We start from the raw sequence: 27,719 nt of genomic DNA, 5'->3' as shown, positions 1-27,719 counted from the left end.
AAAAAATTCTGCGGCCGTGTTATCGCTCAGTCCGCCTACGTCAATCCGTTATCTTCGTTGCGGATGTGTGGCAGTCAGGAACCACCACGGCGTGAATCGTCTGCAACAAAAATCAAATTCTTCTGCACCCCCACGTTAGCGATACCGCCATATCATCTCCTTATCGAAACAATGTGGCGCGCATTTCTTGTAAACGATTCTTTGCTCTAATGTGGAACGATTTTAGAGAAATTTTAGGATAGATTAAATTGTAAATTTACAGTAAATTAATAAGGCCTACTTTTGTACGAACAAATATCTTATAAAAATTATTTTTGGAAGGTAAAATTTTTATTTGATTTAGGACACTTTATGTATTTTAAATAATTAAATTTTAATTATAGAATTATAGTTAATTGTGAAATTAAGAGTGCATTCGAACATAGCGAATTTTATATATTTTAAAAGTTTTTTTTCTACAAAATTTCTCCGAGTCTTTATAATGTCACTATAAATATAATTTAAATTATATATTTGTATAACAAGTGTATTAATTTAATATTTTGTTATATATTTAGATGAACTTTTGTAAGTCCTACTCGTATTTTTGAAATGATATTTCCATATGGTATCAACAATTGCAATTCGCGTCTTACGTTTACATCTTTTATTTCGATGATATAAAAGCTATGACGTTTATTGTTCTTAATAGCTTGATGATTCATCATAATCGAAGAGATGATTTATACGTAAAATACAGAACGGAATACAATTTAATAAACGAGTTATGCGCGCGGAGACTCGAGACTCGTCACAACAGCGCCGCAACAAGTAAGATCTGCGCCTTATGAGTCGGACTGTACGTAAATTTGTATCAATTGCCGGTACAGCTGCTTCAATTTATTGTGGGATTAGAAACAATGAGTGGGGTCAAATGGTCCCTTCTTGTCATAATGTACCAACCCTCGTTGGCGTCGGTCATGACGTCACTTCACCTCCGAAATTATCAGTCGTCCATTTAATATTTTTATGCTCTCGACAATGCAATTTAGAAACTTAAGTTTTATTTATTAAATTGCGCTAGGAAATTTTATTTCCTACAAACCTACTTTCACAAACCTACTTTCAAAACATAAGTATCGTTCTTTAAAAAAATATTTCGAATAGTTCTAGAAACTAAGCTTTTGTTTAAATAAATATGTAGAGCATTACTAGAAAAAAAGGGAACGTTTGGAGACTTTCTCTAATTGTTAACCATAAGAGGAAAAGTATATGGCCTGATCGTAACAAAAGAAAAAAATATTGCGAAAAGAGATTTATTATTGCCAAATTTTAGAATAAATTTTTAAAATAGATATTTTATAATTAATAATTTTAAAATTTTAGAATAACTATTTTATATTCAATTTGTTTATATGCACATTTAGGCATTTATCATAGATTATTTTATATTTTCATGCTGAAAAGAATATTATCATTAATGCTGTTCTCCAATTTGTTCGGAGAACATTGTAATGATCTTTTTAAAAAGCTTCCGAAAAATATACGAAACAAATGATACGCTCGACAGATTTTATTCAGTGAGTGGAAAAACACTTTTCATTTAAAATTTTTTTAAGAAGGCGGCAACTATATAGCAACGCGCATTGTTATGAAGTATGATAATTCCGGAGATCAAAAGGCCGCGTCCTCTGGATGAGTCTTTGTTCGGTCTATAAATATCGCGCAGTTGAAAGAACGAGTTTCAACGAACCACATCGATCTTTCTTAAGATTAGCAACTGTTCAATGATAATTTTAAGAAATGATTAGCATAGCAATGTAACGCGCGTTTAAAGAGAGAGAGAGAGAGAGAGAGAGAGAGAGAGAGAGAGAGAGAGAGAGCAAAAAACAAAGTTCATTACACTATTATCTGTCTATAATAGCGTCGCGTAGAAAATCATGAGAACATTAAGAAAGCAGCGAGGGAAAATATTGCATTGAGGACAGGATCGATCGCATCGCACTAGTTGAAAAAACGACGTTAAAATATTCATTTTCAACGTAATTGTTTCCCGTGAAAAAGACAGGATTGTAGCGCCTGGCGGAGGCAAAAAAATTCCTTAAGGATGCATTACATATGCGAGAGACGGAACGGTCGAACGTCTCGTCGCCTCTTCATCACCTCGCCCGTTTCTTTCCACTGCGCCCCTCTCCCTCGTTTCTTTCCTTTTTTTTTATTATTATCATTTCTCGTTTCTTCGCCCCGGGTTGACATCGCCGTCACGTAGCAGACTTCCTATGAACCGCGCGCTTTCCTGAATACCTAACTCTCGGTCCCGTCGCGCCACGGCGATCCCTCTCACGGGAATTCGGAATAGGATATATCTCGAGTTTTCTATAAAACAGGATTATGCGTATGTGTAACATGCTTTTCTACATAATACTTTCACGGCGAGTCGTTACAAAAGGGCCGGCCGGTGTTAGTAAAAAAAAAAACGGGTGTCACGTACGATCTGAACTCTTTCTTACTTTGACGAACGTACGTGTCGCGCGCCGTGCCCGTTTTCACTGACAAAAGAATAGATGGCAAAAAATGTGAGAAAGCGTTTTTCGATCTGATAAAATCTAACGAAGCATGACGTATAATGAGGTGGGCCCCAAGAGATGCGAGCCCGATACGCACGCGTAACTGTACGTCGAGATACTTGCGAACAATCTGCGTTTTATTGCGTCCACTAATTTCTCTACAAATTTACCGTCCGCATCTCTCCGCTGCCTGGGTTGTAAATCCTGCTTGGCGCGAGCGTGTCTCCTCGTTAAAAGATTGCGCTCGCATTTCCACACGGACAACAGGCGATCGTCGTTGAATCGTGTTATTTATCCTCGCGATCGGGAACAAGACTCATGACTTTCATTACCTTCGAGAGTAATTACATTTTCTGCCGCCTCGATAATTCTCAGTCGATATCTCACTATATACTACTTTCGTGAAATTTCTTCAGTGTCTATTGTTTTTTAACGCTTATCTTTCAAATGATGGTGAGAACGAGTACTCGCAATCGGCATTGATATGCGTGCGTCGGTAATTCCAAGTTGCAGCTTGTAATTTAAAATTTGCTGCAGGCAGACGCTTAAATTTCTGTCATGTAAAAATCGTTGAATTAAAAGAGCTCTAGACTTAGGAGCGGTTTATTCACGACTTGACAATAGACCACCTTGACTACCAGATAAGGATCGTGATGTTTAAAGGATATTTAAAATCCCTTGGTCATCGAGGACGATCTGGCCAAGTAGTGGTCTAGTCGCACTTTCAATCGCCGTTCAATAACGACGCGCTCTAACGGTTCCGTCGCGTCTGTAAAAATACGTCTCGTTTCATTTCGTGTCCAACGGCCAGCGCGCGGTGCACGCATTTGTCGCACACGTTGCACCGCGGTGCCGGCCAGCCAGCGGCACGCACAAGACTCTCTTTCGATACTCACTCCTTTTCAAGGTGAGTCTTCGGCCCATTCACACGCGCGCCGCGCCATCGCCGTGCGCGCGTGTGCGTGCGCGTACGTGCATACGTCACAAAAACCACAAATTAAGTCTCACACGCGAGCTCCTCACCGACACAATCGACCACGAACACGGGCTTTCAAAGCGGCTCGTACAGCAAGGTACAGTCTCGCTGACAAGTGCGCCTTCCATTATAAGAAAAATGCGCGAAGGGGGCAGAAAACGCATACGTTCTTTGACCGGGCTCTTCGTTCTTCGTTCCTTTCACCGTTATGCACATGGGCATTTAACGTAAGGGCAATTGTCCGATATTCAAGCCGAAATAACATGAGTAACGCAATTCTCAAGCGCGAGGCAAATAAAACGTGGAATCAGAGGAACGGTTTAAATGTGAGGGACGAATGTGAGCTAGCAATAGTTTAAAGAGGCTAATAATAGTAGCTTCTTAAAGTAACGTTTACCGAGTCGTTTATACAGTCGAATCATAGTGTATATGTATGTGTGAAAATCACAGTCATAAATCTATCATGAAAATACATTTGTAATGTTCTGGATATAAAATCCGCGCGGAATTATTTATTATCAAATTTTTTTATACGTATACTACCATTTACTAATAACACAGCTTGAGGTGAGATAAATTGCACTTAGGCAATTTTCTTAATAAGGCCTGATTGCACCAACGTTATTTTGGTTTAAACGAGGCTTAAAACTCTGTCTGCCTTTCTTGAAAACCTTGAGACAGACAGAGAAAAAGAGAGTTTTAAGCCTCACTTAAAGTCAAAATAACGTTGGTGCCCAATCGGGCCTAAGAGATATTATTTCTTGCTTTGTCATTTAAGTAAGTAATTGATTACCTTTTATCGATTTAATCGATTACCTTTGACGTTCAAAACAAGTTATCCGACGCGACAATAAAATTATCGAATAATCTGAATTCGTTAATGAAATCAACGAATAATCCAAATCCATCATTTATCATCCGAAAGTCGAATAATAATACTGGGATATGCACGCGCTTGTTTCTCATTATACCCTACACGTGTCTCATAAAAAACGTTTTTCTCGTAAACGACGAAGGATACGCGGGACAAGCCCGCATTTATATTCTTAAACGGGACATCCTGCGTGTAAAGCCTAGCGGCGGATACGCGCGGTTGTCGTCGACAAGGCGGAGAGCGAGAAGACAAGACAGGGGCCGCGGCTTATTGAATCCGCGGGGTCGCATCGGGAATAGCCGTGGCGACTGCAAATGACAAGACTCGCGGCTGCAAAAATATTCGTTCCCTTTCCGCGCGAACTCGCGCTCGCGCGAGGACGGATTGTAATGCGGAGTGTCCAGGAAAGGTACGGTCGAGCCTCGAAAATATATGCCATTTCCGTGCTGAGAGTGCTGAAGCGAACGTAAATTTCGAAATTTTAAAGAACTCTTGGAAATAACTTATCATATCTTATTGAGATGCGTTATTTCTTTCGATAAAAATGTATGAAGAATAAATATTTAACTCCAACAAGGCGGAAAAACTCGCCTTCAATCGCGCGTTTGTAATGGAAAAAAAAAATTAAATTAATCTGGAGTCAATTTAATTTTTTTTCTCGACATTCGTATAATTTTTCTTTATTTTTATCGTAAATCAATATGATTTTAAGAGTCAGCCGTACTCTTTTTGAACACTCTGTACATTCTCCTTCTCCGCTTCACGTATCATTGGGACAAGGCGCTTTTGTGGGAACCCGAAGTATTTACGATGTCGAATGCAAACTTTGTAATGGCGACACTGCCCTCGAGGAAATTAGACGCCGCGCTCATTTTCCTGATTTAACGCGACAGGCAGATGGAAGCGGGTAATAAGGTAGTTCACATCTTGTTCTCTTTGCGCTGGAATATATGTAAATCGACGGCCCGATGCAAAGTGCCCGCGACTCGGAAGAAATAATTTTCTATCTAGGTATTACACCATTAAAAGCGGATGCGGAACACGTACGTTGATTCCTTGCTGCGGAAACCGAGCCGCGTGTCAAATGTCTATTACTAAAGTTGGATTAAGATCTTGCGGAGCCTCCAGCACTAAACGGAATACGATACTTTTTATTCCTGTAATATATTCTCGGTAATGAGATGCCGTAGATAAAATGCAAACAGGAAAAGAGGAATGTGTTCCTAAATCATAAGATAAAATTTTGCTTTTTACAACGAATAGAATGTCAATCTGTGACACTTGAAGACTTTTAATGAGTTGCCTTGAACATCTTCATATAAATATATCTTCATTAACAAATACAACTTTTTTATGAGTAAGTATGTTGTGCAACACTTTATTTATACCGAGCATTAGCAAGTATTATGCGTTTATGCAAATGATATATACGCTTTATTATGTAAATACTCTCGTGTGCCGTAAGAATCGTTAAGAATTTTGCGTCGCACAATTGATCCGCTCGGTGGATGTAAATATACGAGGCGGGCGTATATGGGTTAGATCTGAAATTATCTTTCGAGTAGGATGTGTCATTAGCGTGCAATAATACTGTTGCTATTTTTTGCGGCGAGTGTAACGACTTAACGAGCATTTGCCTAAAAATCCGCGGCCCGACATCGCGATGATTCTCCACTTTTAATCAGTCGTTGATACATATTTATAAATAACCGGTGCGTTGTAGCATGAGATGAGCATTGCTAAATGGCTGGTGATACGCTGTTTGTTTATCGAAGGAGAAGCGTGGTTGTGTGCGAGCGTAGCGCGCCGCAGAAAATTTTCCGCGAGATTGTGATACGCCCATTTTTTTCTCCCCGATGAAACGATTATGCGTAGGTTTCGAAACCACATCGATAAAAAAAATGTCAAAATAACAAGCGATAGATATTTCAATAGGGAGATTTTTCAATTTTAGATATTTCAATTTGTTAAAACTTCGTATAGCCTAAAATTCTCTCGCGAAATGTGATTATCCTCATTTAATGGAATGTATTGCTAATCGATGCATTTCAGAAGGGAATTCTGTCAGCGATAGAATTCTGAAGAGTGTTAATAAATTGATACAGGGTGTGCGCTAACAGAGATACTGCCTGCACAAATATCGCAGATACTCTATTATCGCTGAAAAAAAATTCTTCGAAATTAAATTATATTGTCGTCTCATTAATCTACAGATTCTTCTTTATTTCTTTAATTTATGTCAATTTTCGAAATATTTTTTAACGTATGTTTCCCCGTTCCCGGAAGAAGATTAGATAATATTTCACAAATCCCCTTAACGAAATACTACTCCGTTTGCAGAAGGCGAAAGGCTTGTATTCGCGACCGCGCGAGAGGATACGCGCCGCTCTTGGATTTCTTCTTATCGGCCCCGGTCGCGCGATTTTCCTCGTGCGGTACACGCGTGTGTGCATGCATTCATGCATGCACGCGACGTATGCGTATGTGTGCGCGACTGCATTCGTTCGTATCGCATTGATATACACGAACGAGCGGCGGGCTGCAGACACGATGCGATAAAGAGAATTACGATACTCCGCGGGGCTACGATGCTGAACGCCGCGGGAACGACGTTGCACTATTCATAACGCGATCTATATCGAGCGTTGGCGACTGAAAACTTAAATGCGAATCGAAATGAATGAAATTGCGTGCCGGAATGTAGAAGGCAGTCGACAGGTGGAGGTCTACGCCGCACGCGCGCGCGAGCTTCGCTACGACTTTATCCTATTTATAAGTTTCTCTACGTTTCAGCAAATGATACGCTCCGTAGGAAAAACCTGATTCGGAAAAATATTTAATATAATGCAGGAATTTGAGCAATTTTTCTGCAGCCACTCATATACGCAATAGTTGGGAATATGCGCTCCTTTGACAAGTAAAATCTATTTTCCTTTAAAAAGTGACACTTTCAATGTTTACTTGAATGATAAAATTTTTGAAACTCTAAAGCTAACTATGTTGGCAACTTTGCTTCAAGAAAATGCCAATCTCCATTTAATATTAGCTAACATTTTATCGTTTACATATAATAGTTTGTCTCATTGTTTGTTAATTGTTGAAACTATAACTTCGTAATTGTAAGTAGTTGAAACGTTTTGACGGCTAATTGAAGGTACTGCCGTTAACGCTCGTCGAAGGCATCGTTTTATAATTTTAAAAATCTTTTATTATAGTCATCTATTTTAAAGATTACGGCCATTTATTTCGTAATTATCTAACAAAGTAAAATAAATAATAAATATATAATGCGAAACGTAAAATGCTTACGAGCATATATTTTACCTCTTCGACTAGCACAAGCGCGCATAAATTTGATTTACAATGCGTTTCATTATAGGGCAGTTTGCAGCTTGTTATTAGTACACGCAGCATATAATTTACAGCAAATATAAATGTAGTGACGAGACGCTAGGCGTGCAAAATCATTCACGCGGAGAAAACCCAGGAAGCAGCTATCCTTGCATCCTCGAGCGGCTACCAATCTAATACCCGGCGGCGACAGGCCGCGTAGATGAGGATGTCGAATAGCGTTTGCCCGCGTGTTTAACCGGGACTTAATCGCCGAGCGTAATATCTCACAATCGATGCGGTGGATTTCGAACGATATAAAGTGTCGTTTCAGCAAGGAAAAGAAAAGAGAAAATAATGGAACGCCGTGGAGCAATTAGTCGCGCGACGGGAGGGGAAAAAAGGTTTTTACCGTTTATTAAAGAAATGCCACACGTGCATAAACCGCGGCCGCAAGACTCGCGCGTACGCGCGCCGCATTAGAGAATTAGCCGCGCGCAGCTCGCGGTGTGTAGACCTCCGGCCAGGACGACGATCGTATTTACGGGCCGCGATTGGCCGATTCGCTTTAAGAGTGATGGCCTCAAGTGGTTAAGAGTGACGCTGACGTTTAATGACAAGCGCCTGCCGTTGAAAATTGCCGGCTAACAACTGACTACTTACAAAGTCCGCTGCGGGTGACCGTTACATCAAGCGAGTCGTAAAAGCAATCGGCGAAAAACCCCCGCGCCACACCGCGGCATGGCGTGGCGTGGCGTGCGACCCGTTAGATCTGCAATCGCGCCGGTGAAGTGAACCCGCGGTTCATTTTATACCGTTCATACGGGTAAAAGTGATGCTAATGCGGAAGATAGAAGCAGCATCGGTCAACTTCAAACCTCGAGTTTAATCGGTTTCTCGTCCGCGCGTCTACTACCGACAAGATAAATTCTATCGGGAGGGCGGCGAGGGAGGGGGGTGGGAACATTTCTCTTAACCGCTACGGAAAGATCGTCGAGATATCGTTGATCTTCAAATTTTTTGCGTGTGTTTTCTTTTTTACGTCGACTTTATAACCGTGAATACGTAAAAAAATTATAGCAATATTATCATTCCATATCCGTGCGCGTGCAAAATATCAATAATATTGAACAACAGCAATAAGGAAATAATAAAAATTGCTGCGTTCGCAGTATAGTTACGCTCGGGAGGTGCAGTCACTTACGATTGAATACGATTGAAATGCCGTGGTGTATGTTCTTCGCCGCTGTGCATTACAAAGAGCTCTTCCACGGAAAAGGAACAATCGCTACGATAGATTTTCTACTATAACTCGTGAGAAGGTCAAGGAACTCTAAATGATATAAAAATATCCCATAGAAACAAATTTCCAATTTTTAAATTTGTAGCTTTAATTGAAAAGTATTAAATGCAATTGCTAAAATAATTTGTGATGAAATTTGGGAAAATAAAAATTTATAAAAAATTTATCATCCAAAATGATATTAGTATTTTATTAGATTAAAAGTTGCCTAGAACTTTTGTTATTATACATTTTTGTTTATTTTTAAATCCGGTATATTATTTATTTTTTAATTAGACTTTTAATTATCAAGGAATTGTTCTTCATAAATGCATATAAAAAATTAATAAAAGATCAATTAGATTTACCGATATTTTGTTTATAAAGAAAAGAAATGACGAACAGAATTATTAAAGTGAAAAAAAAGAGAATTCTAATTTTTGCTTCTCACCCACGGCGAATAATGCGAGCTGCCGCAGTCGCATTGACGCCGGTACACATACGCGACGTTTCTGCAACTTCCTCTCGCAACCGGATTAAACAGAAAACGAAGTAAATATCCGCGGACACGCGCGATCCGCCGAGCCCGCGGAAGTTAAGAAACTTAGCGGCGGATCCAAGGCGAACTGGAATGGCGGGCCGTGCTGAAAACCCGCCTGACTGTTTACTCAATCATACTTACGAGGGGATACGCGAACGCGTATCCGATCCTGCTCTGTGTAATGATATGCGGCCGGCGGATGTGTGCTGATAAATAACGACACGTCGGATTAAACGAACCAGTCGTACGATACTTCGGCGGGCGACTTGTGAAACGCGGATGACCGGCCAATAAACGCTGAGAAATTACGCTTTCGATCGTGGCAATGATCAACGTCGATGCGTCGTCGATCGATAATGGCGCTCGTCTAATTATAAGCGCAAACGACCTAAGCATCAAATTGCAATTCTACTGTCGACCATTAATCGCTCGCACTGTTAAATTCATAATGTCAAATTATATTCGATTTGAGTTATCTTTAATTATACTTATTAGATCGTCACTGCTTCCCTAACTCTATATTAATTTAAATATAACAATGGAATTAAATAATTTAGTTCATGAAATGTATTAAATTTGCCTCAAATTTAGTTTACATATCTACTAAGTACATACTTTAATATGAACATTATTTATTTTAAAACTAAACAATTCAATAATATAGAAATGAGTTGATTAGATGTGGTCGTTTTTTAATTACATGTTTTATATTAAAATAATACGTTTGAATGCACATGGAAGTTAAAAACAATAAAATGTTTTATTTAACTCAATGAATTGGTTTGCAGTTGCTCCTTTAATATTATATTTAATAATACGGGTTTATCTTTAAGGCGAAGCTTGAAACTATCATTTGAACTATTACATATTATATGTAGCAATGATCACTAATAATATTAAAAGCACAAAAGTAAATTTTTAATTTAAAAGACATATTTATTATTACTGCAACGTTATAGGTTAAGGATTTTTAACATTTTTAACTTTAACAATTTATTAACAGCAGTAAAATCTTTTTATTTGTAACAGAAATGTATTATTAGAGCGTAGTGTTTAACTGTGCTAAAATAAATTAATATTATTTTAAACATATGCAAATAAATAATATCAAATTTTTTAATTGAATTAATATTAATTTATGTAAATGACTACTAGATTAAATTAAAGATTTCTTTAATTTTTTAGAGAAATAGCACTATTTGCAAATATTTGAATATTTCCGAATAATTTATAAATAACACATAAAAAGCCGTAAATAAAAAATAAAATAGCGATGCAATAGCATGACAATAGCGAGATCGAAATTATTAAACAAAAACTGTTTGCTTCATTAAAATAACTTCAACAAAATAAAAAAGTTTTTTCTTTTATATATGAAGCAACTTTGATATTGAAGTGAAGATTGAGTTAATGCTAATAACTTTGTTGTGCAATCAGATTAGAAGATATATGCAGTTTTTGATTCATATATAAAATAACGCTTCGACCTTGTCGAATGTATGACTAATTAATGAAGAATGAATTTATAATGCGTATCTCATTATACGAAAATCTCACTCTCGCTATAATTAAATATTTCTGTAATGAAATTTTGATCTATCCATTTAGATGTGAAGTTTGGATATGAAGTTCTTATAATGATTAATTTTCCTCTGTGGAGGAAATAATTTTTATTGCAAAGAAATTAATTATAACAATTTACTATTGTATATACCAACTTACATTAAAAATAAAGAGTAGCAGAAATATTAATTAATCCAAGTTTAGTTAATATTAATAACATATCGTGCAAAAACGAAGAACAAAATTTTAACAAATAATTATTTGTAACAGCACAAAATTGGATAATTAAAAAGGAAGTGAAGTAGACTTTTTGTAGGATTGCGTTTAAGGAAGTGGAAAGTTTCTAAAGGTCACTTCTCCATTTCGCTGAATATGGTCGGTATTTATTTGATCTTTTATTATCGTAATTATATTTTATTATTGTTGCATGCCGGAGAAGAAGAATAGCGTAATTCAACCGGCGGAATAATAATTACCACGAAATTATGTGGAAATGTGGCAAACAAGGCAGATGTAATAACCGATGATAATTAAATGGTGAGAAGTGAAGATCCTGAACATGCTTTAGAAGCAATGGAACATTACTTTATTTAAAAAAATTAGAATTAATTCTTTTTACAAAATATAAATTTTTTATAAAATTGAAAAGTTTATTGCTTTATGTTAATAATGTTATATATATTAATATATGTATAATTAATAAACATTTTATGTCCAATGGATTGTACGAAAAAGTAAATCGTACATTCACACGTGAATCGTACGTTAGTATTAATAAACAGATGATTCCTCTAGATTTGAAATAAATTCTCAATATTTGCTCTTACTACTGTTCGTCACATTGAATTGAAATACACGTGACCACCATCATGCGAGTCCCGTGAGAATCTGAGAAGGCAATTCGATCGGGATTCATGCTATCGACCGCGCAAGAAGCGTCGATCCGCTCGTTTTGCCCGATTCTCCATTATTATTGCAGCCCGCATGACGGCGCCACCCCATTCAAATGTGATTCGGAAATTGCCTGTTCCATTCGCGCCCTGCCGCCGAGGACGGCCACCCCTAAGTTATATTAATGCCGCGGTACCAGACGACCAGGTCGCGTGTTGCTGACATACGGGCTCCTCTCAATTGGTATAAATTGCCGCGGACTGACGGCGGCCGATAAGAGTGTTTTGCCGCATAGTCCCGTATTGTCGCGACACTATACGACTGTGTATGTGTACAGTCGGTGCGTCACTGAAGGAGATTAAAATGTCTCTCGAAAACGCCGGGCATGCATAACGTGTTTATTAGTACTTAATCGTCATGCATTATTATTCTCATTATGTTTTATTGCAGAATGATTATTTAGTTCTTTTATTAGTTATCTCAAATAACAAAAAGAATTGGCGCAAAGGCTTTGCGAATACAAATATACTTGTGCGTGATATTCTATTAATAAAGCATTTTTTGATATAAGTTATTTTTGCATATTTTAAGCATATTTTTGATGTAAGTTGGTACATACAATAAATTGTTATAATTAATTACCAGTTTCAAAACAACAGCGTATATTTGCGAGTAATCTATTATATTAATTATAATATTTTAACATTATAGATAATATATATTTTCTATTTTCTTGCGTTTAAAGAATTTTTTGCAATAATATTTATCCGTAACAATATATGTATATTTTTTTATGTATCGTGTATAATACGTGAGCAATTAATCTAAGAAAATGAACAGACTGTATACAACATAATATGTAAGATCCTGCACTGCAATAGTAAAACCAGCGTTTCGATTCGAACGATTGCAAAAAGACATCGGAGAATATCAGAAACATGTTAATTCGACAAAAAAACCTAAAGATATATATATGCATTCTTGAGGTATAAAAAACACAACGAAAAAAAAAAAAAACAAATACGCCGAGGACATTATTTAGTCTTGGCGACTTCGTTACGTTTCTCGTTGGTTATGGTTACGTGATCCTCCCGTCGTTTCCTCGTTATACGAGCGTCAATTTTCGACGATTCGTCTGCACGATTTACGGGCGTGATAAGCATACACGTTCCGACGAACGTATCGAGCCGTACAAAGTAATCGCGCGGAGGATTTCGCGAATTCATCGCGGCTCGAATCCTCGAAAACGCGCCGCAACGAACGAAAGCCGATGCCGAGGGAGTAGTAAAGAGGAGGAGTAAAGAAAGAAGAAAGAAAAAAAGAAGAGGGAGGGAGGGAGACGCTCGCGGGGTCCGGCGATGCCGAGGGCCGCGAGGGAAGAAGTAAGAGTCGTAAAACGGGTTCTCCTGGCCCGCAGGGGTCGTTTCTTGCTGGCCTTTTTTAGACGGAGGCCCCTCCGCGATCTTTCGTGTTAAACACCGCGATGCTTCAACGAGCGCGCCCGCCTCGCTCTCTCGCGCTGCGAGATGTAGAAAAGTCCGCGTCGTCCACGCGATTTCCGGTTTCGCGTGCGCGTTCTGCAGTGGCTACGGCTACATTTCACACGTATATATGTGTATATATATATAGGTATCGGATTTTCGTGCGTATCTCCTGCGGCGAGGAATCCGAGCGAGGGATCCGCGTACGTGATCGTCGACGATCGACTTTCCTCCGAGCGGCCGCCGAGTCTCGCGATAAGCCTTTTAATTAGATCGAGATGTTTCTACGATATGCGTGCATCTCGACGCTTTATTTATCTGTTTATCTGCCGCGATATCGGAGGTGATTGTAAGAACTCCTTCTTCTTACATAATTGTTAATTTACGAACAAGCTATTCAGCCAACTGGTAACGAAGAAGTAATCATATCTTATTATAGCGCTTTATATAAATAATCTTGTCACTTTATCTTTAGAAAAATGACAGTAGTAGAACAGACGATAAAGATACACATGATAGTAGAGCAATAAAAATATTTATTAAGAACAATGGAATCAATCTTCTCAAATCAATTTATAAAATAGTACATTAATGCGTGAAACGTATAATTATATTAATAAATAAAATATAAATAAAAATAATAAGGAAAAGAATATTATTCTTTATTTATAATTATATTTAATCCATTTATTAATATAAAATTAATATTAATATTTTATTATATTTGTTACATTAAATCATGAAATAGTATTGAGATTTTGTTCTACTATTTATATGATTATTTCTATCAACGGTCGCAATTGTTCTATCATATCTATAATTATTAATTGCTGCATGTTGTATACAAAATTTCTTATTTTTTATTTTTTTTTATTAAAAAAAAAACAGCGCGTTGACTTTGTTAAATACAGCTTCAAAAATTGCGTGAACGTATTACTGAAAGTGTTTTTGAAAGGTGTGAAATGTAGGACTTGGGTGACAAACGACAACAATCGTAAAGACACATATGAAACGTAAATACAGGCTGCGTGTTGAATTGGCATAAATTGCTCCAAAGTAGATAAAGGCGTTTTACCCGGGTCTACGCGGCGGCTCCGAAGCGCTACACGCGCGCATTACGCAGTTACGCACATCGGGTGAGACACGGCCGGCATCGCGAAGTACGTGGCTCGACGACGTACCCGACAATTTGCGTTTATGCTAGATTACACGTAGCAATTTCTCGTTACACCAGCCTGAAAACTGGGTGAAAGTCCATTAAACGCAACAGGTGCAGCCGCGTCAAGGTTCCCCGTAGCGCGGCAGACAACTGATTTTTATGACGGGAGCATTATTTTTATCTTCAGAAATGCCATTTCGATTATTTAACCGCACGTGCACACCGCGCGATGTGCATTATGTATGTACATTGAGAAACAGACGTGTATGTACGTCTATTTTACGTAATAAACGCGATAAGCGAGCTTGCGTTTATTACGTTAACAATTTTAGAAGGCATAGGAAATGCATATACTCTTTGTATACCGCTAAATGTAACATCAATTGCAACAAATCTTGAGAAATGTTTAACGCAACAAGAATGAAATTGTTTCCGAAATATCCATTTAAAATCCACCACAACCTAATGTTCTACAAATCACATCAGATTTTAGAATAGAATTATATTTATAATTTTACATGCCGGGCGCTCTTTGATATGATGATGTATTGTAATATATATTTTATATGTATTCTAATATTTTTGAAATGCTTCTTTCACATCGTATATTATTCGAAATTTATAAGTACAAATTCCGATTTTGCTGACACGAATTATAGATTGTCGAAAGATTTAATTTACAGGAAAGCAAGAAGTATTTATATATTGAACACGTTGTTTCGCGGAAGCGCCAATCATTTTAGTGGCGAAAAAATTGCTTCGCGCCAAAGTCCAACACATTGTAGCAAATTATTGTAACCATGACAGACACGTTCGTCTATTGTACGCATTATAGAAACACTTGCTATCTACTAGCACAAGTCGAAGTAATATAGCCTTGCAAAAAAGGAAGAGGAAAAGAAAAACATATTTAATTTAGCCAGCTATTTACAGATTAATTAATTCAGCCCATGGAGGCAAAACACGTATCGCGAGCGATCACTTTCGTCTTCCTCGTTGGTCTCAAGGTTGCATTATTCTCGAGACCTTGTACTCTCTCACGAGATGTTGCTCGTTTTCGACGCTGTCGTGCCGTTCTTCCTTTCAAAAGCAACAATAAATGTTTGCATGCGCACCGTTACGCCATCACGCCGTGCGGGCGATCGGTATGTATCAGTGAGGTGCATTACAATGCGACGGACACTGAATACGTGATTGCTAACGTTGGTAAATAACACGTCGTGTCTGCATTTTCTCTTTCCGCCTTTTTTTTTTGCTTAAAAACAGGAAAAAAATATTTTACTATCTTTCGCGCGATTTCGTCGTCGATGAGAGGCGCGGACTTCTCGAATAATATTGCCGACCGGAAGGAAGCGTCACGACCGGCCGGAAGCCGCTTCCGTGTTGTTGATAATAAACGGCTATACGACACGGCCGATTGTCAAAGGTCGTGCGCGATAGACCGCGTCACATCCCATATCATATCTATAGAGCTTGACCAAGATTCACATACAAAGGGAATTAAAACTCCGAGAGGGAAAGTTTCACTGAAATCCATGTAATAAAGATTTTATTATTTAATTGTACTTACATACCGTGAGAGAACTTAGATCTCAAAAAATCTTATTCGCTTTAAAATTATCCACCAGTTCCGACATTGCATAAGAAAGTAAAGGATAATTTTAAATAAGTTCAAAGAAGTCATCATTAAAATTAAACTCGTCGAACCTGGTGTACATATATTTGTGCGCGAATAGAATAAAACTGTACACATCGAGAGAGGAAAGACTATCGACGATTCGCTTCGCCTTTTGCGCTGCAGTCTCGCATTCGAATCGAGGATACCTCTTTTGTTATTCCTCTCGTACGCCTTCGACCGTCTCGTGCGATTTCCTTCGGGCGGGGGTTTCCGAAGTAGATTCTGGCTCGCGATCCTGATCGCGGTGAAAAGATGGTGGAAGGATCCTGGAGAACATGTTGCGCGACAAACTAAAATTACTAAAAGATGTGCGCGCGTGAATCTCATTTGTTGCAAAATGTCTCTCTCTCTCTCTCTTTCTTTCTCGCTTTCTCTCTTCCTCTCGAGAAGATATGGCTTCGAAAATTTAAATTACCGAGTCATAAGGGAGGGATAAAAAGTTTGCGCGAGGGGCGGTCCTTCGCGGAGCAAAAAGCGCTCACGGGAGAGGCGTTCCTCTCTTCCTTCTCCTTGAGGATCCTCGCGCGACCCTTGACGGAGTTCGATCACCTGAGCGCGCGCGTTGCGATTCGCAAAAGAAATAAGACGAGCTTCGCCACGAGACTCTCACGATCGGGGAAATTGTCCTTTTAAGTGGGCGTGCAACGAATATTCAACCGAAACAGGACAACGTGACAGGAGGTGTTATTAAAGAAAATTAGGTTTTCTGAGAGACCGTTTATGTTTCGAAGAATATTATACTCTATTGTAAAACGTGTGTATAATTGCATCCGCGCAGCATGTGAGTGTACAATGTATGTCATCATGTTAATAATGATATAGTGTTGGGAATTTCGTAAAAATTTTGCAAGAAGACGATTCGTATTATTGGCAAGATTTGGATAAAAATGTTATGTTGATTGATAATCTCATCTTCAGCCTCTTTATTCGTATTGTACGTGTTGCTTCAACCAACAGAGAGAACCAACCAAGATATCTATATAATTACGAATACAGGAATACAGTAAGCGTGAAATTTAAGTGATTTTATTTCAACAAATATTTCGGAAAATAAAAGACCTCTGTTGTGTGCTTTCTATCTCTGTCAATCGAATCTCGCTACGTCGCATCAACCGAACGAATCCTGGCGAATCGTTCGGCGAGAGACTGGATTCTCCAATCCTCTCCTCCCACCCTCCTAGAAGGACAACAACGCGAGAGTCTTGAATCTGGTCCATCCTAGCCGTGACTTTTGGGCATCTCTCTTACCTCGGACACCTGCAAGGATCTCCCGGCCGGGAGATGAAAAGAGGGGTCGAAGGGGGCCAATGGGGTCGCGAGAGGGAAGAGAGTAAAAGGAAGGATACGCCTGGGGGAAAAAAGGAGGCTGAAAAAAAAAATACGACGCACATCCCGCGCGGACGGGGGTAGACCGGTTCGTCTGGTCCTTGATTTGAAGCCCAGAGTGTATCCTCCTTCGTTTTTTTCTTTATCTTTACGCTTCCCCTCCGCCTCGGCCCCCATCTCACCCGCCGTGGCGTCCTTTTCCACTCCGGGAGGACCTCTCTCGCCGCGCCGCGTCGCCATCACCATCGTTTTCGCTCCGCTTTTAAGGGCGTTGCCTGCTACCGTTCCGGTGGTTGCAATGCACATCCCGTGAGATTTATATTTACCCTCGCGACACACGGAGCTTTCCTCTAATTGGCTCCCCCTCGCTTCGCACAGTTAAAAATGTCGCCCCCGCTGAGTAGTAGAAATAAAGAGGTTAATAGTAAAGTTCAAAGATGACACGGAGCAATTTTTCATATGGATTTAAAAAAAAACTTCCATTTTATCATTTATTATATTTATATTTATCACAGATAAAATTGAAGATTTCTATAAGAAAAACACTGCTGCAATAGAATGTTATCTGATAAAATATCCAAAGTTTTTGTAAATATTTTTAAGCTCATTTAATTTTGCTTAAGTATTTAAAAATCTTTCATTTTTAATGGTTTGTATATGTATATTAGAAATTATTAATCTTTTGTCATCATAAAAGTGCTATTTCCTATAGTTCTCCAACATATTGAGAAATAATTGAAATAATTCTGAAACATGACATGCATTCATTGTCTCTTTGAGAAAGCGATATTGACGTAATATTTTACATAAAAACATCTATTTCGTGGTATAATGGACGCATTCAATGTAGCTAGAGAACGTGCTAATTGCGTCGGTTGCAAGAGCAACGGCTCATCTCCGTCGAATCCCCGGAAAACAAAAACTGCCGCGATTGCATAAACCGCGTTGAAGAAAGTGTCAAGATGGAGATGTAGCATGAGTCGCACGCGATTCGACATTTTCGCACGTGAAACTCAACGTTTCGCCCGTCCGTACTCCGTAATTATCGCGGGCACTTTTCGCATTACAGTTAATCCGTCTGCATCGCGGAGAAAGGAGGCTGCTTAATTGCTGCGTCGATTTCGTCCTGCATTTTTCGCGTAAATATGCACATGCCACCGCTGCAAAACGACCGCGTTTGCCACTCGCGGATATGCGCGGCGATATGCGGCGAATAACTTTATGACGAGCGAAAAGAAGAGGAGCGTATTTAAAGCTTTTATATGTATTCGATACGCGTCGCGAGATCTGTGCCGTTAAGCGCTAATGATATACATTAAGGATTGAATATTTATAAATACAAACGGGGCATTAACATCTTTAATGGTCGTCCGTTTACGAGCGATTGCGTTACACCGTGTAAAACTCATCTGTGTAACGTTGACCCATCCTATTTTCTGTAGCTCATTTAATTAAAAAGTAATTGGAAAGTGGCGTTGTAATTAGTTCTGGATCGCGCGCGATCGATTATTTTGCCCATCAATATTTATCGATCATTACGCCGTGCACTTATGTAGGATTCACTTGTGGTAGAAAAGGTGGCGACGCGCGACGTCGAGATTCGCAGAGTGAAATGTGATATTTTACGCTAGCTAGAATTTAGATGTACGAAGTCGTACATCTAAATTCTAAGAATATAACAAGCAGATATAAAAACAGTGATGGAAAGTTGTATTAATTTTAAAAGATATGTGATCGATTTAATTTCTTTCTATGTATACAGTAGTAGTAATAGTCTTCTGGACCATCTTTTGATAGTCTTCTGCTTTTAAAGCTAAGGAGAAAAAAAGAGTACAACGGAGTTTGAAATGAAAGCTGCATATCTTAAAATAGTGTCTAATAAATAATATGAATCTAATTGTCACATCCGGAAATTGCAGCGGCGTATTTGGTGTTCAAAGTACATGAAAACGTCTTGAATTTAGAGCTAACGAATGGTCTCGTCCGTCGGTACTCGACCAATTAACCGGGATTTCTCCGTTTGCGCTTTCCCGCCTCCGAAAATCTTTTCTTTTTTTGGTCTGTTCCACGTACAGGTCTTCCTGGAATAAAAGGCGAAAAGGTATAGTCGTCGCACTCCCGGGAAAGCCGCAACCGTGTCTCCGCGGCGTTTTGCAAGTTTTGCGGTTTAAAATTAAGTTCGAGCGGAACGAGAGGACCCGCGTGGCGAATACGTATGCACATTCATTACACCCGGCGAACCTACTCATGCATTAATTCATACAATATTTTGCACCACGGGACGAATACCAGATTACATGACTCATAGTGACCCGCGATTAGAGAAACGATAATCGACGCGGGCGCGTGTTGTTCCGATACAAAGGCTGCACCGCGAAGGAAACGAGAAGATCGCGAGAAAGATTTCGAGATGTACCTCTGAAATGCATAGGGCATACGCGTTTTTAGCTAAAGATATTAAATACTGTATTTGTTATTAAAATTAACTGCTCAACAATTTCGAATAATTTAAAAGTTGTAATATCTAAAGTTGCAATATTATACAATAATATCTAGACGGTAATCTAGAAAATTGATACCAATATTTTTCAGATGTCTGATGATAGCAATATTAAAATTATAACCGCTAACATGTGGACAGTAATATTTAATTTAATCAATTAAGAACGTGTATACATTTGACAAGTATAATTTTGCACATTTCGTTTAGATACATATAATTATATACATAACACTCAGCTGTTTATAAGATATAAATATAACATAGAGAGCAATACAATTATATAATTAACAAAAGTTGCAAAAGGAGATAAAATGATTCGAGAAGATTTTTTAAGAAAAAATTTGACGTTATTATGAAAATATAAAATAATTTAAGAGAAATACAATTACATTATTTTATACAATCATGTGCAATAATTAGACTTTTGAGCGTACAGTGATCATTTACTGGTAAATATTGGCTTTACTCATTGATGATCTAATTAAACAAATTTAGTATTTATTAGGATTATTATTATCAGGAAATTTTGGTACATTTAAGAAAGGAATTAATCATTCTTATCTGATAATTTCTCATCTAGACGAATTTGATTCGTTTATTTTCTAACAGGCGTACTGGTTGTATCTACCAGACTTCCAATTTAAGCAAGCAGATTTTTTTTTCCAGCGAAAGATACGTAACTTCTTTTCACTATTGTCGATCAGTTTTGATAGGCACGGAGTCGTGCGATTCATTCATGAAATCTTGCGACACGCTCGCGCCACGTTACATGCTCGATTACATAAAGGCGTCCCGAACGAGTACTTCGCATAGGTGCGTTCGCTCATGACGTTGCAACTACCAGTCTCGCGGTGTGCAGTAGTACTACCCACATTAGCAATGGTAGCGCACTGCAGTGCGACGATAGTGAGTGCGGTGCTGTATCTGTCTGTACGACGGTGGTGGGCACAACAAGTAGGACAGCACTTTCCCTGAGTAGATTGCTCGACTCGTTCCTTAAGCGAAATCCGCTCCGACAAATTCGCGAATGATGCAGATGCACGCCACAGAGAATGAGTTTTTGGTAATAGTAAAAAAGAAATATAAAGCCTCGAAAATGAAGAGACCTCGGGGCAAAGAAGCCAAGCTATTGAAGGCATCGAAATAATTTTACCGTGCGGGCAACGTTTAATTGTAATTCTCTTCATTTCAGAAAATGTAACTATATCACGTATTTAACACTCTTTTGAAATAAAATGTTAGGTTTCTGTATATTATCTAATTTTTTATCTTTTTAACATTAATAATACTTAGGATTAAATGTGAAATTCTTGATGGAAATAAACTCGTATTTATATTTATTTTTTGTTACATACGTATTATTAGCTGTACTTGTTTTTACATTCTATTTTTTACATTCTATGAAGATAGAATATCTAGCTATATCCTCGGGAAAATTAAGGAGATAGTTAATAAAGAGAAAAATTCTTATTATGAATATACCCTTAAGATTCATGGTGAATGTGCACGTACACGCGTCGGCACGTGTGTTAATGGGTAAACACATGTGCACGGGGCGTGAACGTGAATTGCTTTAAAGCTCGAGCGAATTCGATGTAATCGACCCTTCGTCGTGGGAAACGGTTACTTTTCCTTCCGACTGGCTGAACACAATTTCGCACGAGAAACCATTTTTATCGCTCAACCTATGTGCCATTAACTACCTCGTTCTAGATCTCAGTAAATAGATTCAGGAAAAATAAAGCGTCTTGTTCTGTTAATATAAATTTAAACGTGCTTTCTCGAGCTTAAAAATTTGTCACAAATTATTAACTTAAATAGTTTTAAATTAAATTTAAAAATATATGTGCACAATTGAAATTTTAATTATATTAGAACATCTTTGGCGCTCACGTAGCGAATTGGAATTTTAAAATATAATTTAAGTAATTTTTAAATTTTTATTCTTTAAATTCTAAATTTTCTATTTAAAAAATTCGAATTTTTAGGTATATAATTTTCAAAATTTTTAATTTTCGAAAGCTTTTTTAAAGTTTAATTTGACTTATTATATAATTTGATGAATAAGTTTAATTTTAAGTTTGATTTATTTATTGAATATTAATTCTTAATGCTTATTAACATCAATAGATAAATCTTTGTACCATTGATCCATTAAACATACTGTCAAAACACACCGTGACAGCCGTTTCATGATAAGACAAACTGACATACAACATACGATATGCATCTAGATGACCGATTAACATCATGGAAAAAAGAGTAACAGTTATATGCGAGTTTTAACTTTGCGTTCTTCTTTTAAGAACGAAAAAAATGAAATTTTATGTATTATTACGATTTAGTGTATTAGAATTATATAATGAGAAATTGTACTTAATATTGAAATATTGTTTAATGATTTTGTATGGAATAGTATTTTATATAGAATAGCATAAAATACTGCCATATAAAATCTTAATAATATAGTGAAATTAAATATCCGGTTTTTCGGACTATATATTTACGTCACGAACGTTGAGCGTGATTATTGACGAAACGATAGAATTGTCTTCACGGCGTACCTACACTTTCGTTTGGTGGCGCAAGATTTTCACTACCGTTTCTGCTCTGATTCTGTACGATCTTTCATATCATTTGATATGTGGCGTGAACTCTCTGTACTAAAATCAAAATTTCAAAACGGTATGATTTTAATGGTTTTTAGAATTACATCAATTATTTAATTGCTTACATTGAAAAACGATGGAGAAAAATAATTGTTAATTAAGGTGGTTTTATCGCTCAACGGCAACTCGATAGTGTAACGTTATCACATAAACGTCGCACAATTGCATATGTATGTATATACAGTCTATGCGAAATGTTTTTATTGAATTAATTAGTCATATTGAGGGACTAACTTTTGACTGGGACTTGCTCGATAAAACCACCTTAAAGTAACAGGAAAATTTAATAGTGTTTTTTTTATTGAGACAACGCCACAAAACATTTATGAAACATTAAGCAAGAAATACTTTCATAAATACTCGAACAAAATAGTCACCGTGTTTTTTTTTCTGTAATGATTGATCTGTAATGATTGAAAAACAACCTTATCGACATTTTCAATCAGTTAGTTAGAACTCACAGATTTTTCCTCTTCAGAGACAGAGGGAAAACACAATGCATCCTCTTATATAATCGCGCTCCTACTGAGGCGTCACGCGATACGAGGCAAAAGAATCGCCGCGCGATAATGAGCTCTCAACACGAATTATTGCGAGTCCGAAACTTGCATAAATCGGAGCACAATCGTGACGTCATCTTTGACGGGACTTTTTCGTTGCACTTCTTTCGCAATGCCTCGATTAATTTCACTTCTCTAAATTGGAACAGTCACCATCGATAAATGACTCTTGAATATTTTTTAAATATTATCTCTCTGTCTCTCTCTCTCTCTCTCTCTCTCTCTCGTTCTCTCTCTCTCCTGCCACGTTATTTAAATCTCGATCGATAGACGTGCATAATGTATTAGCGCATGACAGGGTGATATCGGCGATGTGGACGATGGATGCAATTAAGTATGATCGATGACTCGAACGACCGAGTGGCCAAGCGGATCCAGAAGTGCTTAACTGTTTGGCGAGACGGCAATGCGTTGTTTCAAAACTGTTCGACAGACTGCCTCGATCAGCTCGATTTAAGTTCGAGAAGTATAACGATGTCGTCGTCATTTTTTAGAATGCAATCTCGTTTGCCTCGATCAGAAAATAAATAGTCTTTATTGGTATAACGAATCCGAATTTCAACTTGCTATATCCATTCATTCGCAGACTGCATTTGATATAATTCTTACCTCAGACCCGAATAACTATTCAACCGAAAATAACGCAATAAATATTATATGGAAGTTGATTTCGAGATATGCGCTGAGTGCACAGTAAACAATTTTAATAATATTTACTGAATATTTTGGCAACTGATTTATAGAATTTTTTTTTACATTTTTCTTACAATTGCTTGAGTTATTATTACAACAAATTAAAGCTGAATATATGGCACATAAAAATGAAATGTAATTTTATATATTAAGTAGTTGGTTATTGTAAAAATAATTGTTTTTTTCAGTAACATTTTAGAAAATTGTTTCGTTTCTTGATCGGCTAAGATCTTTGTACGTGCACCTTTTTACGCGTTTCACGCGTGGGATTAATTAACGTAATTTATCGGGCACCCGTCGACGAGCGAAGTGAACGGCAATGACAACGCACGGCGCTGCAGTGAACGAAGGGAACAGCTCGCGAGTTTACGTTCATTCATGGCTGTCGGCAATGCACACGTCGTCGAACAAAGCGAGAGAGATTATTTATAAAGCGACCGAATTCGATCCTGCCGTTTCTCGTAAACGAAGTTATTTTCGAAAGTGACTTCGGGGGGGACCCTGTCGGAGGAGCGCGCCGAAGTTGAACCCCCCCTGAAATCCTCCCAGGCGTTTTCAAACTCTCTCGTGTCACTGCTAGAAATTTATTTTCGTGATCACGTGAAAAGAAATGTCGGCCGACGCCTCCTGCGCGCGGTCCCGAGCACCGATCGTTACGCCGACAATATTGTAAGTTTCTCTTTCGCGCGAACGTAAATTTTACGACCGCCGTGGCCGTCTTGGTCTCGCCGCGCTGTCCCGAGGTTATCTCGTTTTCCTGGCGGCGCGTAATTTTAATAGCGATTGTAAATAAAGACGTTCAGTATTTTTTTCATATGTATGCTTATTATTTAGACGCGATATTTCTTCGAATATTTATGAAATGTGCAGGGCAAACAGAAAACAAATTAAACAAAATTCGGCGAATGTAATATTTACTATGCTTGATATTTATTCCCAGGGGAAATCAAAAGATTTTTTTTCTCATCCTGCAGACACATTACATTTAATTCAATAATTGCATTTTTATTTGTATTAAATATTTAACGTTTCAATCGCTCATCCTGAAATGTGTGAGTGACTTAATTATTTTCTGCACAAATATAATTAATAGTTTCGTCGACTATAGGTCGAAGAAAGCAAGCGAAGCGAAAATGATTATCGATACCGTAGGCATCTCAAAAATTCAACATTGCTCACGGAAGGAAGTCACGTCTTCAGGAAGTAAACCCAGCCGGAAAGAGGTGCTCGATGCGAAAAGAGCTCGATTGAGACGGCTTTTCGAATGCGACGCGGTCAATTTGGAAAATTCTCTTCGAGAACTGGGATACGCTTTCGTTCCCACACAACCTTGACCTTTTTCATCGCGTTTCTTTCGGTCGCGCTTACGACCTTGAAGTTTAACGGATCTGTATTAAACGTCTGCACTTTCACCGCTTTCGATTTAAACCTTTTAGCGCCGTCTTTTCCAACGTGTCGCCATAAAATCGTCGATCGGACATTTATAGAGGATTCAAAATTTTACTGGAGATTATTTTTACGTCAAAGATATCGATTTAAGATTAAATTGCTTGCGCACAAGCAAACAACAATAAGAATAAGAATAATTTTAACGTTGTAAATACAATGTTGATAACAATAATATAAAAATTAAAATTTTTGATTGCGTTTCAAATATTTTGTTTTTATTTTAATTAAAAATTTTATAAATAGAACAAATTTTTATTTGGGACAATAATTATTCCTATAAAATTTATAATAAAGCTATTTGAAATTGTTCAATTCCGAAAATTTAGATATAACTTTAATCTTTAGAATTTTATATTTAAAAAAATTTAATTTTTCAAGATTTAATTTTTAAAATATATGTCAAATTCATAATAATGTTTTTAAATTTAATTGAATATTTAATTAATAAATTTTAATTCTTAATTTAATTAATTCTATTAATAAACTTACGCTATTAACTCATTCAACGAATGTTTGATCAAAACACAATTATTTATGATACAAAGTAACGTAAGACGTGCATCGAGATGATCAATTAGCATCACGAAAAAAAGAATAACAATTACATATCAATTTTTATTTTATATTTCTTTTTCAAGAATAGAAAAAAATTAGAATTTCATGTATTTAATATTACAATTATGATTAATTATAGTTTAGTATTATTATTATTATTATTTATTAAAGTTTTAATATTAGGGTTATAATGAGAAATTGTGGAAAATATATTGCTATTTCCCAGTTTTTCGGACTATCTGTGTCACGAACACCGAGCGAGAGTATTGACGAAACGGTAGAATTGTTTTCGCGGCATACACTTTCGTTTGATGGCGCAAGATTTTTACTGTCGTTTCCGCTCTGATTCTGTGCGATTCTTCGTATCATTCAGCATGTGGACTTTCCGTACCGATAAAAACCAAGGTTTGAAAGTGTAATTTCAATGACTTTTGGGTCACGTCAATCATGTAATCTTCTTGTAATAAAAATAATGAAGAGGTTCTGCAATTATTTAAAAAATTGAACAATTATCTTATGAAAACTTTGCGAGACAATGTAATGTTACATGACAATGTAATAACGAAACTATTTACAGCACTTGGTTAAATATTAAAAAAATTAATGTAAAAAATAACGATAGCTAGATCAATATTCCATTAAAATGATTACGAAATAGCAGAATCTGCATGACTTCTGCTATCAATCTGTCGTCACGTGTTTACGATCTCTATCGGTGTAATGTAAGCTTGACACTGACGCAATTGATGCCAATTTGCTGTAATTTGTATCTCAAATTTATCGCAAAATTTTTAACATTGCAAGCACTTTGTCAACTGAAGGGAATCTCCTGAATTAATTCTCTTAAACTGACGTTTTACTACTTCTTATATTATATTACATCAATACTATATACTATACTATGGCTATATTATGCAACATATTCATACCATTGCGTGATGTTATTTTAAAGATGATTTATTATCTATTGAAAGTACATACATATGATGTATACGCATACACGTTACCGTGACATAAATAAAATATATAGATATATCTTACATGTTGACGATGAGATGAAAATAAAGTGATTATCCTTGTTCTGTTAGACTTTGGTAAAATTCTTCATGCCAAAAGGGAGGTAAAGGACAGAAGGCAAATATGTATATGAAACGCGCCGAAGGGACGCTATGACGCGAGCTTTCTCTCTCTCTCTCTCTCTCTCTCTCTCTCTCTCTTTTTTTCTCTATCCGGAGAAACGCGCGCTTACCGTTACCGTCGCGCGCGTCCTCCACGTGGGAGACGATCGCGTGTTACTCTCGTTCAACCGGGATTTCATCGCCCGTGCATATAATAAGGTCCATATAAACGCGCCTACACCGTCGACGACCACCGTGCCAGTTGCGTGATCGAGCTCTTCCTCGTACAGAGGAAATTAATTCTAGTAAACCGTGTCAAGCAAATGACCCTTGAATATGCTCATTGTCCACCGAGGATACGATTTATTACTCCTACAGCTCTTTCGCTTCTACTGCTCAAATTTAATATTTCATACAATTTAAAATTCGGAAGAAAGTCGGGGAGTTCATTTCCCAAGGCGTCGTGGGTCCGTTAAAAAATAGCGATTAGAAATATTCTACAACAAATATAATTGTCCATCAGTT

At 37.4% G+C, this 27,719-nt stretch overlaps 1 long non-coding RNA gene across 1 annotated transcript in view; it reads left to right on the top strand.

The window, feature by feature from the left end:
- LOC105455896 overlaps positions 1-27,719 on the top strand; it is a 94,336-nt gene that overhangs the window by 60,863 nt on the left and 5,754 nt on the right. The gene's annotated exons all lie outside the window — the stretch shown is intronic.

Source organism: Wasmannia auropunctata, unplaced genomic scaffold, assembly GCF_000956235.1.
Source record: "Wasmannia auropunctata unplaced genomic scaffold, wasmannia.A_1.0 LD335828.1, whole genome shotgun sequence".
Classification (NCBI taxonomy): domain Eukaryota; kingdom Metazoa; phylum Arthropoda; class Insecta; order Hymenoptera; family Formicidae; genus Wasmannia; species Wasmannia auropunctata.
The sequence above is the reverse complement of the archived record's forward strand: the minus strand, read 5'-3'. Positions and strand labels throughout refer to the sequence as shown.